Source organism: Nycticebus coucang, chromosome 3, assembly GCF_027406575.1.
Source record: "Nycticebus coucang isolate mNycCou1 chromosome 3, mNycCou1.pri, whole genome shotgun sequence".
NCBI lineage: Eukaryota > Metazoa > Chordata > Mammalia > Primates > Lorisidae > Nycticebus > Nycticebus coucang.
In genome coordinates, this window is record NC_069782.1 from 129,580,770 (window position 1) to 129,592,375 (window position 11,606).

An 11,606-nucleotide genomic window follows, 5' to 3' on the forward strand; every position below is an offset into this window, starting at 1 on the left:
TGTTCAAATTGTAGGCCTATCTGAAATTACTGTCTAAAAGAGTCCATCAACAGATATTCCTAGGCTTGAAAGGGATAAAATAATGATACCATTTACCTACCATCTGCAGTTTTACTAGGTAAATAAATACAAGATACTTTAAAACAAAAAGATTTTTCTACAGTTTCTTATTGTAGGGACTCTTCTGAGGGGAATTATCCTTCAATGACTGGAGAAAAGTCTTTTCTTTGCATTTTTGAATTTGTTTTTCTTAATCTTCATGGTTAAAAAGAGAGAGAGAATGGATTCGCATCATACAACCAGGCTGATGGGAATACTTATAATGGTGGTCAGAGATGAATTATTTTGAGTTTTTGTCCAACACAATTTACTCATCTGGAATGAACAGGCCTAGAAAATGTTTCTCTTTTTTCATAACAGTTGACCCCATCATAATGATACTGGATCTTGCCCAGTTCTGTCCATCTCTTACTCTCTCCGCCTAACTCAGTCACCAAATCAGAAAGACACACAAAGATGCAGAGACCAACTCTGCTCTTATTCTTCAACCGAGATTACTACCTCCACTTCTTTCTAAAGATCTGCAGTAGGGATTTAAACAGGGTCAGCTTCTCTTCTGCAGTAGGGCAAGAATTTATCTAAAGTCTCTGGATTTTAAGACAGCTTTTGAAAAACATCATCCTTTGGTTCTCTACATTCATGTTTTTAGCGCAACCTTTCTATGGCTATTGAAATTTCACCTGATAATGATGTGTGGGACCCCTGATTAGCAAATCAGTTATGATAGGAATCCATCTTTTATTATAGGAATCCAAGCTGATTAGCAAAGGAATCAGTTATTATAGGAATCCATCTTTTCATCAATCATTACATATAGCCAAAATTATTGCTCTCCACGCATCTGTGCTCCTATTTTCAAATGTATGTTATGAACAATAAAATACAAATTCACTTAAAAATTATTGAATTCATGATAGTTTTTTGTCATATTAAGCTTTTGTCATGTTGAGTTTTCCCATCAGCAGATAAAAAACGATAATCAAGTGAGTGTCCACTCACTTGTCACATTATGAAGGGATTCTCATTCTTGAAGAGGCTGGGAGTCTCTGAAGTTAATGAAATAAAAGGAAACATGAGGAACTGTTCTGGAATTTAGAAAATAATATGCTGATTAAAAAGGAGGGGGGGGGCGACCCTGTAGCTTAAGCAGCTAAGGTGCCAGCCACATACACCAGAGCTGGCACATTCAAATCCAGCCTGGCCCGCCAAACAACGACAACTACAACCAAAAAATAGCCAGGTGTTGTGGCAGGTGCCTGTAGTCCCAGCTACTTGGGAGGCGGAGGCAAGAGAATTGCTTAAGCCGAGGAGTTGGAGGTTGCTGTGAGCTGTGACACTACAGCACTCTACCCAGGGCAACAGTTTGAGGCTCTGTCTAAAAAAAACAAACTCACATATCTAATGGCTTTCCTGACCCATAAAAAAAGTACACAATCCATAAAAATAATCTTGAGATTCATAGAGTAACTCTTAGGTGGACTTGATTAGCAGCTGCACTGTAGGAAGGCCTGAGGGCTTGAAACATGACCAGAGATGGCTTGGCGCCTGTTTCTCAGCAGCTAAGGTGCCAGCCACATACACCAGAGCTGGTGGGTTCGAACCTGGCCCAGGCCTGCCAAACGAAAATGACAGCTACAACCAAAAAACATCTGAGCGTTGTGGCCGGTACCTGTGGTCCCAGATACTTGGGAGGCTGAGGCAAGAGAATCGCTTAAGCCCAAAAGTTTGAGGTAACTGTGAGCGGTGATGCCACAGCACTGTACCAAGAGCAACATAGTGAAACTCTGTTCCCCCCCCCAAAAAAAAGAAAGAAACATGACCAGAGAAGTTTAATTCTCAGTTTTATCAATCAATAATTTCCTCAAGAACTTGAGCCCTTTGTTTTTCCTTGCAGGGTTTCTATCTCTCCTGTTGTGAAAGACAATAATAACTGTTATTATTATAATTATTATTAAGAACAAAGGCTATGAAATCCTGGGAAGAAACACTTCATTACAGCTTTTCTTATAAAACCAGTTTGTACAAGTGATGAGAAGAATATTCTGAAGGGCACCTCCTACCTTCCCTCCCTCGCTCCCTCCCTCCCAAAAAGGACCTCCGTTTTGTGATATTACATAGAGACAAATGGAGCATTAGAAAGGCCCAGAAGAGAAGAGTTTTAATCTAAACCCTCCCCTCATTTATGGAAAGAGATTACTTTTTTTTCTTTTTCCCAGCTGGGACTATTGGTTTAATGCTGTTTTATACTGGGCAATGCTATTCTCTCTTAGACTATTAATAAAATTGCTTTTTCTTGGGCTCCAATGATTCTCTTTCTATCAGAAAGGTAGAGGAGAATTCAGATGGTTTAGAGAGTGAGGTCAAACAATTTTTCTTAAAATAAATCCTTATTTTTCAGAAAGCAGATTTTTTTTTTTCTAGGTAAGGGAGCAGTCTGGGTAACAGTTGAGGGAAACTCTGAACTTGGTTCACATAAATAACATTCCCCACTGCCTGCCGCTTGAAATATACCTATACTCCATGGGTCTCTCAAAAGAAACTACCATCCACTTTGGATGGACTCTCCAGTCTCATTATAAGCCAAACTTTTATGATTTGTTTTTCTCAGTCTTTATTGAAAGCCCTTGTTATTGATCATTTCATTTCTCTGTATGCCTCTCAGGTTAGAGTTTTTCCAAACCAAGAGGAAATCAGACCGCAAGGGATCACTGAAATTCGCCAATATCTGACCAGTCCAAATTCACTTTTTAATAGGTTGTTTTCTCAACTTCATCATCCTCTGGTATCGGCACATAGTTCAGTCTTTCTATGCAGCTTTATAGATAAAATTCTTACATTTTCCATGACAAACTTAAACCATCCTAAATAAGTAGGAATTTCCTCCCCAATCAAAACTGTAATTACTGTTTGCTGCCACCAATCTCAGTCCTTCTCCTGCACTCAGGCTCTTCAGCTTACCATACTAGACTCTGAAGCTTCCATTGCATACGCATATCCAAGGCAATAAATAGTGAACCGGTAAGTTGCTCACATTATCCTGTCTGACATTTCTTCTTAATCCAAGGCATCTGGTGGAGCTCAGATTCTACACATTATTGCTTCAGGACTGTTCTGTTTATTTTTCAAGTTTTATAATTGAAAAATTTCTTTTCTTTTTTACAAAGATAGAACAGCATATATGATGAACCCCATAACTCACCTGTTATTAATCATTAACCAATCATGTTCAATTTATAGTGTCTGTAGTATTTTCAACTGCATATATTTCTCTTAGACAAAATCTTCTGAATACTACCATAATTCCAAATAAGAAGAAGAGGAATAAGAAAAAGAATCTCTATCTTGTGTCTGAGAAAGCTAGGGCACTAATTAAAATGAATTTGGGGAATACAGACATGATTGCCCTTAGAGGAAAAATACAGATTAGCGAAGGGAAATAAGTTATTCAAATATATGTTTGAGTTTATTTCTTTGGAGCTGTAGCTGGTTAGCAAAAGCAATAGAAATGAATAGCTGGACCAGACTGGGGAGAGAATATTTTTACCATCCATTTGTATTTAGTTCCATTAAGCAGTGAAATGTTACTAAAGTGCTAAAGCCTGTCAATTTTCCTACCTTGAACTGTTCACCTAGTTGTTTTACAAGATAATTCTTAGAGTTACTAAGTACACCTACCTTCTACTATACTGAAATAAACTGGTATTGTATCTATCAAGCAATTGAGAACATGAGTATTTTCTAAAGCCTGTACTACAGGGACCAAGGTAACAAGATCAAAAAACAAAGCAAAATTCTCTGCCTCTCTAATGACTGTGGAAGAAGGTCCTGTGACCCAGGCTTTCAGGGAATAGTGGCTTGAGCTGTTCCTTAGCGGCTTTCCCTTAGAGACCAAGGGAAAGAGAGTGAGCACAGCTTATTTCCCATCAGAATCCTCATTTAGATGCTAAGTGCTGAAGTGTTTTGTAGCTCAGTGTTTCTCTGCAGAGCTTGCTACAATACACAAGGAAGGAAGGGACTGAGAACAGAGGACACAGCCTATCATTCTGTAAAATATCCTGAATACAAATGACACATCAGTTGCAGAAAAGACTATCCCTTGAAAATGTGTGATTAGCTTGGAAAAGAATCTGCCTGAGATTGTTTCATAGAGATCCATTGAGACTGTTTGGCAGAGGTACACAGTTGTTGTGTGGGCTATTATGTGGCCTTTACTAATAATTATTTGGCAAGGGCTGGATTTGAAATAACGTAATGTATTTTAATATACATTTTTATATAAGAACTACTACTAGGGCGGTGCCTGAGGCTCAGTGGGTAGGGCGTCAGCCCCATATACCAAGGGTAGTGGGTTCGAACCTGAGCCTGGCCAAACTGCAACAACAACAATAACAACAAAAGAACTACTACTAAAACTGACACACCTATTTAGCTTTTTTAGCCAATTGGTTTATAAGACTTCTGCACCCCCTCTGCCCATATTTTTGGGTACTGCATTATTATATAGAAAATTCACATTTATAAGAAAGTACTTTTATAATTATTTACAAGGCTGAACTCCCTTTGAAAAAAGAGATGGAGTTTAAATCAGTGAAATAGATATGGGAGGATATGTACAAAATACCCCATTCCTGGATTTTTCCTTTGATGCTCATCTTGAAAAACCCTTCACTGGGTTCCCATCTCCACTGCAATCATTTCTCCTTTCTGTTTCCGTTCAGTGGCATATTTCTCCAATGAGCCCAATTTCAGCTCTTCATGCTCTGTAATCTGGCTTCTGTTCCGTGGTCCTCCTAAGACAGATCTCTCCATTGATGTCAGCTTTGTTCTCTCTTGACACATTTTTAAGTAGGAGGAAATTGGTCTTTGAAATTCTTAATACTTCTCTTTCCTTCAAGACTTGGGATATCTTATACCTTCTACTTTCTAATCCCTTCCCCTAGCTAAATAGGGAAGCCCGATTTTAACTGTTCATACTTTAGAATGAGTAAAGATTAGTCATGCCATTCACCCTGAGGGAAAAAATCTGCATTTGAAACTGAACTCTTAATTGTACAGTGAATTGTTCCCAGTTTAAATACCCTCAGGTATTGTCAGAGAGGGATAGTGAAGAAAATGTGTAGACTGATAGGCCATTATTTCATAGTTCTTAATGAGATCCACCTTCTATTTAATTGTGCCTATGTGTGTGTACATGTGTCTGTATGTACTTGTGCGTGCGTGCTCTGTGGGCCAGATATCATGGAGGATGGAAAGAGTCACAAGGGAACTTCCTCAGAAAGAGCTGTCTTTGGGCTCTCCCCAGCCCAGGGCATCTGGAGAGTTCTATGGAGTGAAAAGCTGCTGTTGGAAATTCATTCTAAGAGAAAGTTGTGTCACTGGAGCACCTTCCAGCTTTAGCCCCAGGCAGCTTCCCTTCTCTGGATTACCCCCTTTCCCTGTGCTTTCTCTGTGCCAAATGTCCAGATGGAGAGTTGCAGTCTGTGTTTATTCACTATCCCTTCTCCTTTCCCCTTGGGCCATCACCCCACTTATGGTAATCAGATGATCTCTCCTGAAGTAGGACAAACAGCCTCACGACTCAGAAACTTTAATGGACCTTGAGAGATGAAAGGTTGGGCGGCGCCTGTGGCTCAGTGAGTAGGGCGCTGGCCCCATATACCGAGGGTGGTGGGTTCAAACCCAGCCCGGGCCAAACTGCAACAAAAAAAAAAAAAAAGAAAAAGAGAGATGAAAGGTTAGAGAGAAGCCAAAATGTTCACTCAAAGGCTTGTGGGCAAAGTTAAAAAGAGACAGAACAAAAGGAACGATCAGAGAGCATTAAGACAAAATCCATAACCTTAGTTTTCTAAAAATATGTGTGGAGTGGGGAAAAGAGGAACCCAACTTTAAGTCTAAGCTACATAAACCACTGGGATTTAAGCACATCAAGGCACCCCTGGAAAACTAGTGAGCCTGGCCTGCAAGGCATGAGCCTGCATAGCCTCTTGGGAAGAAATGCTCACTGAGGGTAGAGAGAGTCATGCATACAAAACTGGCTTAGTGACGAGGTCCTAGTTGTGCAAGGGAAGAAGTTAGACTGAATGTAGCACGGTGCGTGGCACTCTTGGTCCAGTGCCCATGTGTGGCATGGTCCATATGTAATCAGGCATGCGTTCTTACCCGTCCTTCACTATCTGGATAGTGAATGTTAGGTTAAAAAAAAAAAAAGAAGAAGCAACAAAGATCACCGCCAAAGCACACAAACAAACAAACGAAAGGAAAGAAACTGGGAGACTTTCCAAGAGCTAAGAGAAGCTGTGACATTTGTATCTGGGTTGATCCAAAGTCCCTCCCCTCCTGTCCCAGCTCCCTGGGAAAAAATTTTGCTAAGTATCTGGCTGATTATATAGCTCATGGGTGAAGCCCCATAATGCAGAAAGACAGGGTGTTTAAGGAGCTATAGTGTCCTAGACAAAAGAATTTTTACCATGACTAGATTGTAGCTGGTTATAGCCACTGAGGTGCCACAAGGTTAGAAGGCCCCTGGAGCAGAGAAGCTATAGGCAAGAAAGCAAAGGGCTCTGCTTTAGAGGTTACCCACAGCCTCAAAATACTAATGCATTTGTGTCCATGGATGGCAATCTAACAATGGTTGAAAGATATTTTTTTTTTACTTGAGACAGAGGCTCGCTTTTTCACCCTTGGTAAAGTGCCATGGCATCATAGCTTACAGCAACCTCAAACTCTTGGGCTCAGGATATTCTCTTGCCTCAGCCTCCCTAGCAGCTGGGACTACAGGTGCCCACACAATGCCCAGCTTTTTGTTGTTGTTGTTGTTGTTGTTTAGCAGGCCCCAGGCTGGGTTTGAACCAACCAGTCCCGGAGCATGTGGCCGACGCCCTAACCACTGAGCTCCAGGCATCCGGTTGAAAGATATTTAGTAATGAAGAGAATAGCAAAGACTTAGACACACATTCAAAGGAAGAGGAAAGAACTTCCTTGTAAGTGTTCATATTAGAGGAGCTAGTGCAGAAGGTGGTAAAGACAAGGACAGAAAGACATAGTTTGGCTCACCGGCCTAGATAGGAGCAAGTGACAGCACTGCTACTTACAGTGAGAACTTACTGTGAGAGATCAGCATAAACGAGGCAGGGAGAGAGAGAAAGTTCTCACATTCTTGCTGTTGGTAAATTAACTTGGAAGAAGCATGAGGTGGCCTTAGAAACTCACACAAAAAAGAGTGAGTAAAAGACTCACTTAGGATTGGTGACAAGAGTGCAGAGGTGGTCTAAGATTGTGAAATAATACCTCTGGCATTAAAGGCGAGGGGATAGATGGCCACGAGACAAAGACTCACACCCCTTGAGGGCATAGTCCATCCCCCAAAATATATTATCCCTGATGTGGGGAAGATGGGCATAAACAAGTCAGTGGTAATTGCTAGAAGAACACTCTGTAGTACAAAGAAAATCTGCCAGGAAGCAAAGTGATCTGTGACTTTAATGCTCAGTGCAGTCAGAGACCCAGACCATCAGGGCAATGACCAATGAGAGTTTTGAGAACTACCAAAACTCCATCCAGATACAAGATGAGAGAATGGCCACCTATTTGTTACTGCTGCAATGGGAGCAGCCATTTTTTCCCTAGAAGATTGAAGAAATAACTTAAGTCTCCCATGCCCTCCAAGTGTTATTTAGGTATTAGATGCTTGCAGAGATCTCCCTGTTCTCCCTCTGGTCAAGTATTTCTCAAGTGGCATCTAAGGATCTGCAATGCAACCATCTCAGGAACTCAGACATGCAGATTCCTACCACCCGTTAGTCCTCCTCTCCCATCACCAATACCGAACAAGAGTCTCTGGAGCTGGGGCCCAGAGTCTTTATGTTTAATAAACTCTCCCAGAGGATTCTTAGGTATTCTACATTTTGTTCTCCACTGTCCTAGACTACTGAAACAGCTCTAAAAGAACACAAAAAGCAAGACAGACTTCATGAGATGGGAGCAGGGGAGGGAAAGAACCAAATCCTGTCTAGGCACGATAGCCACTGACAGTTAATGGGAGTTGGTAGGGTGGGGTGGTTGCTCATGCCCTTCACTACTGGGACCCACAGTAAGGCCAGGCCATTCTTGAGATACTTTACTAAGAAGAATATGTTCCAGTTCCATCCACGTAAACATGAACGAGGTAAAGTCTCCATCTTCCATAATATCCCATGGTGTACATATACCACAATTTATTAATCCATTTGTGCATTGATGGGCACTTGGGCTTTTTCCATGACTTAGCAATTGTGAATTGGGCTGCAATAAACATTCTGGTGCAAATATCTTTGTTGTAATGTGACTTTTGGTCTTCTGGGTATATACCTAGTAGAGGAATTATAGGATTGAATGCCAGGTCTATTTTTAGATCTCTAAGTGTTCTCCAATCATCTTTCCAGAAGGAATATATTAATTTGCATTCCCACCAGCAGTGCAGAAGTGTTCCCTTTTCTCCATATCCGCGCCAACATCTCTGGTCTTGGGATTTTGTGATATGGGCTAATCTTACTGGAGTTAGATGGTATCTCAAGGTAGTTTTGATTTGCATTTCTCTGATGATTAAAGATGATGAGCATTTTTTCATATGTTTGTAGGCCATGCGCCTGTCTTCTTCAGAGAAGTTTCTCTTCAAGTCCCTTGCCAGCCTGCGATCACTTATTCTTCTCTTGCTTATACGTTTGAGTTTTCTGTGGATTCTGGTTATTAAACCTTTATTGGAGACATAACCTGTGAATATCTTCTCCCATTCTGAGGGCTGTCTGCTTGCTTTACTTACTGTGTTCTTGGCTGTGCAGAAGCTTTTTAGTTTGATCAGGTCCCACTAGCGTATTTTTGAAGCTGCTTCAATTGCCTGGGGGGTCCTCTTCATAAAATACTCACCCAGACCCATGTCTTCAAGGGTTTTCCCTGCACTCTCTTTTAGTATTTTTATAGTCCCATGTCTTAAGTTTAAATCTTTAATCCAGTGAGAGTCTATCTTAGTTAATGGTGAAAGGTGTGGGTCCAGTTTCAGTCTTCTACAGGTTGCCAGCCAGTTCACCCAGCACCATTTGTTAAATAGGGAATCTCTTCCCCACTGAATGTTTTTAATTGGTTTGTCAAAGATCAGATAACGGTAAGTAGCTGGATTCATCTCTTGGTTCTCTATTCTGTTCCAGACATCTACTTCTCTGTTTTTGTGCCAGTACCATGCTGTTTTGATCACTATCGATTTATAATATAGTCTGAGGTCTGGTAGCATAATTCCTCCTGCTTTGTTTTTATTTCTGAGTAATGTCTTGGCTATTCAAGGTTTTTTTTGATTCCATATAAAATTAAGTATTATTTTTTCAGGATCTTTAAAGTATGACAGTGGGGCTTTAATAGGGATTACATTAAAATTGTATATTGCTTTGGGTAGTATGGACATTTTAACAATGTTGATTCTTCCCAGCCATGAGCATGGTATGTTTTTCCATTTGTTAACGTTTTCAGCTATTTCTTTTCTTAGAGTTTCATAGTTCTCTTTGTAGAGATCTTTCACATCTTTTGTTAGATAAACTCCCAAATATTTCATCTTCTTTGGCACTACTGTGAACGGAATAGAGTCCTTAACTGTTTTTCCAGCTTGACTATTGTTGGTATGCCCCGGCCCGTGGGGAATTCAACGGGGACTTGGGAAACAAAGGGGTCAGTCGAATGAGGGGACAAGAGACACGAAAGAATGAGAGCAGGTCAAGAGTCTGATCAAGCTCCGTCGAGTTTATTTTTCAGCTGGACTTATAAGCACACAAACGAGGAAGTAACTAAGGGCTATTCCTAACAGGGCGGGGAGGGGGCTAGTTTCTGGAAAATTACTAGGAGAAGGACCCTAAGGCGGGAGGTGCATTTTTGAGGAGATACGCAAGGGGAAGGTACCATTGCTGTTTACAGTTGAATTCCTGAGAATAGTTTGCTCGTAAAATCAAGATAGCAAGGGGCATTTTTGTGATATGTTTTGGCTCCCGGCATCTCTTCCCTTTTAGTTTTTTAAATTGTTGGGGTCTGTCAGTTGTTGGCGTAGAAGAGAGGGCATTAACCTTTTGGGGGGAAGTATTGACCTGATTCCTCCCTCGGGCATAATGACCGCATGATAAGTTTGAGCGTCTTTTGGGGAGGAGAGGAGAAATTTTTACGACGCTAACTTCTATGCAAATCAGGTTTGCTTCCAAGGGACTCAGAGAGGCTGTTTATGCCTTCCCTCTGCAGTGTCTTTATTGCACCCCGTAAAAAGGTACCCAGGTCGTACTCACATATGATGGTGAGTCAACGTGCATAGCTCTGAGTGCTTACGTGGTTCCCGGAGGAATATCTTCGTTGGCAAGGCCCCGTCTGCAAGGTCGAGTCTATGATAATGGACTTGAATGGGTTTTGATGCCAGGGAGTCAATCTGTGATTTGATAAAATTCATGATTTTGTTAAGAATAATGGGTCCAAGGGTGATTATTAATAGCAAGAATAAGGGGACCTGCAAGGGGCATGAGTAAGGAGTACATGGAGGATTTCCATCACTCGTTTGCCTCAGAAGAAAATTTTTGTTTTTGTAAATCTAAGCTAAGCTTATGAAGTTTGTCAATCTGTGTTTTCATCAGTCGAGTTTTCAGTTAAATAAAAGCGCCAAGCGAAGGGCTTGGTAACTGCTGGAACAGGTTGGCCCAGTGCTGGGAGGCAGAAGATCAGGAGATAAGGCAGCATCATGGATGGAAATCCGTGGTTCTGGAAGGGAAAGGAGAAAGATAACCTCAGGGAGGTTTTTCTCCCTGGATTTTAGAATTGTTATCAATTTGTTTTACTAATCTTTCAGGCAGCCATCGGCTGCATTTTCTTTCATATTTGGACTGCACATAATTAGTCTTAGTTGGGCCAGGATGTCTCTGCCCCAGAGATTGACTGGGAGGCCAGGCACAACATAAGGTTGGACAGTACCAGTGTTGCCTTCCTCGTCTGTCCATTTGAGGATTTCAGCACTCTGTTGGGGGTTGGAGGTTTGGCCAATACCCCGGAGATGGGTTAGGGAAGTAGTGAGGGGCCAGGAAGGGGGCCAGTATTTACTGGCGATTACTGTGGCATCTGCCCCAGCGTCAAGTAATCCTTCAAAAGTTTTGTCGTTTAATTGTAGCTTAAGGAGGGGTTTTTCTTGTATGATTTGTCTGACCCAATAAGCGTCAGAGGAACCGAGGTTATGAGTACCCCGGGTTTTTAGAGAATAAGGATGGTTGGAGGGTAAGAGGGGAAGTAATATTAGCTGAGCTATTCTTTGGCCTGGGTGAATGGTTATAGGGCCGAGGGAGGCGGAAGCAAGTATTTTAATTTCTCCGGCGTAATCATTATCAATGATGCGGGGGGAATAGTGAGGCCTTGCAGGGTGGTACTGGCATGGCCAAGAAGAAGTCCGAAAGTGTTGGGGGGCAAGGGACCATAAACCCCAGTAGGGAGGATTTGGATGCCCATTTCAGGTGTTAGTATTGTGCTGGTGGAGGAACAGAGGTCCAGTCCTGCGCTGTCGG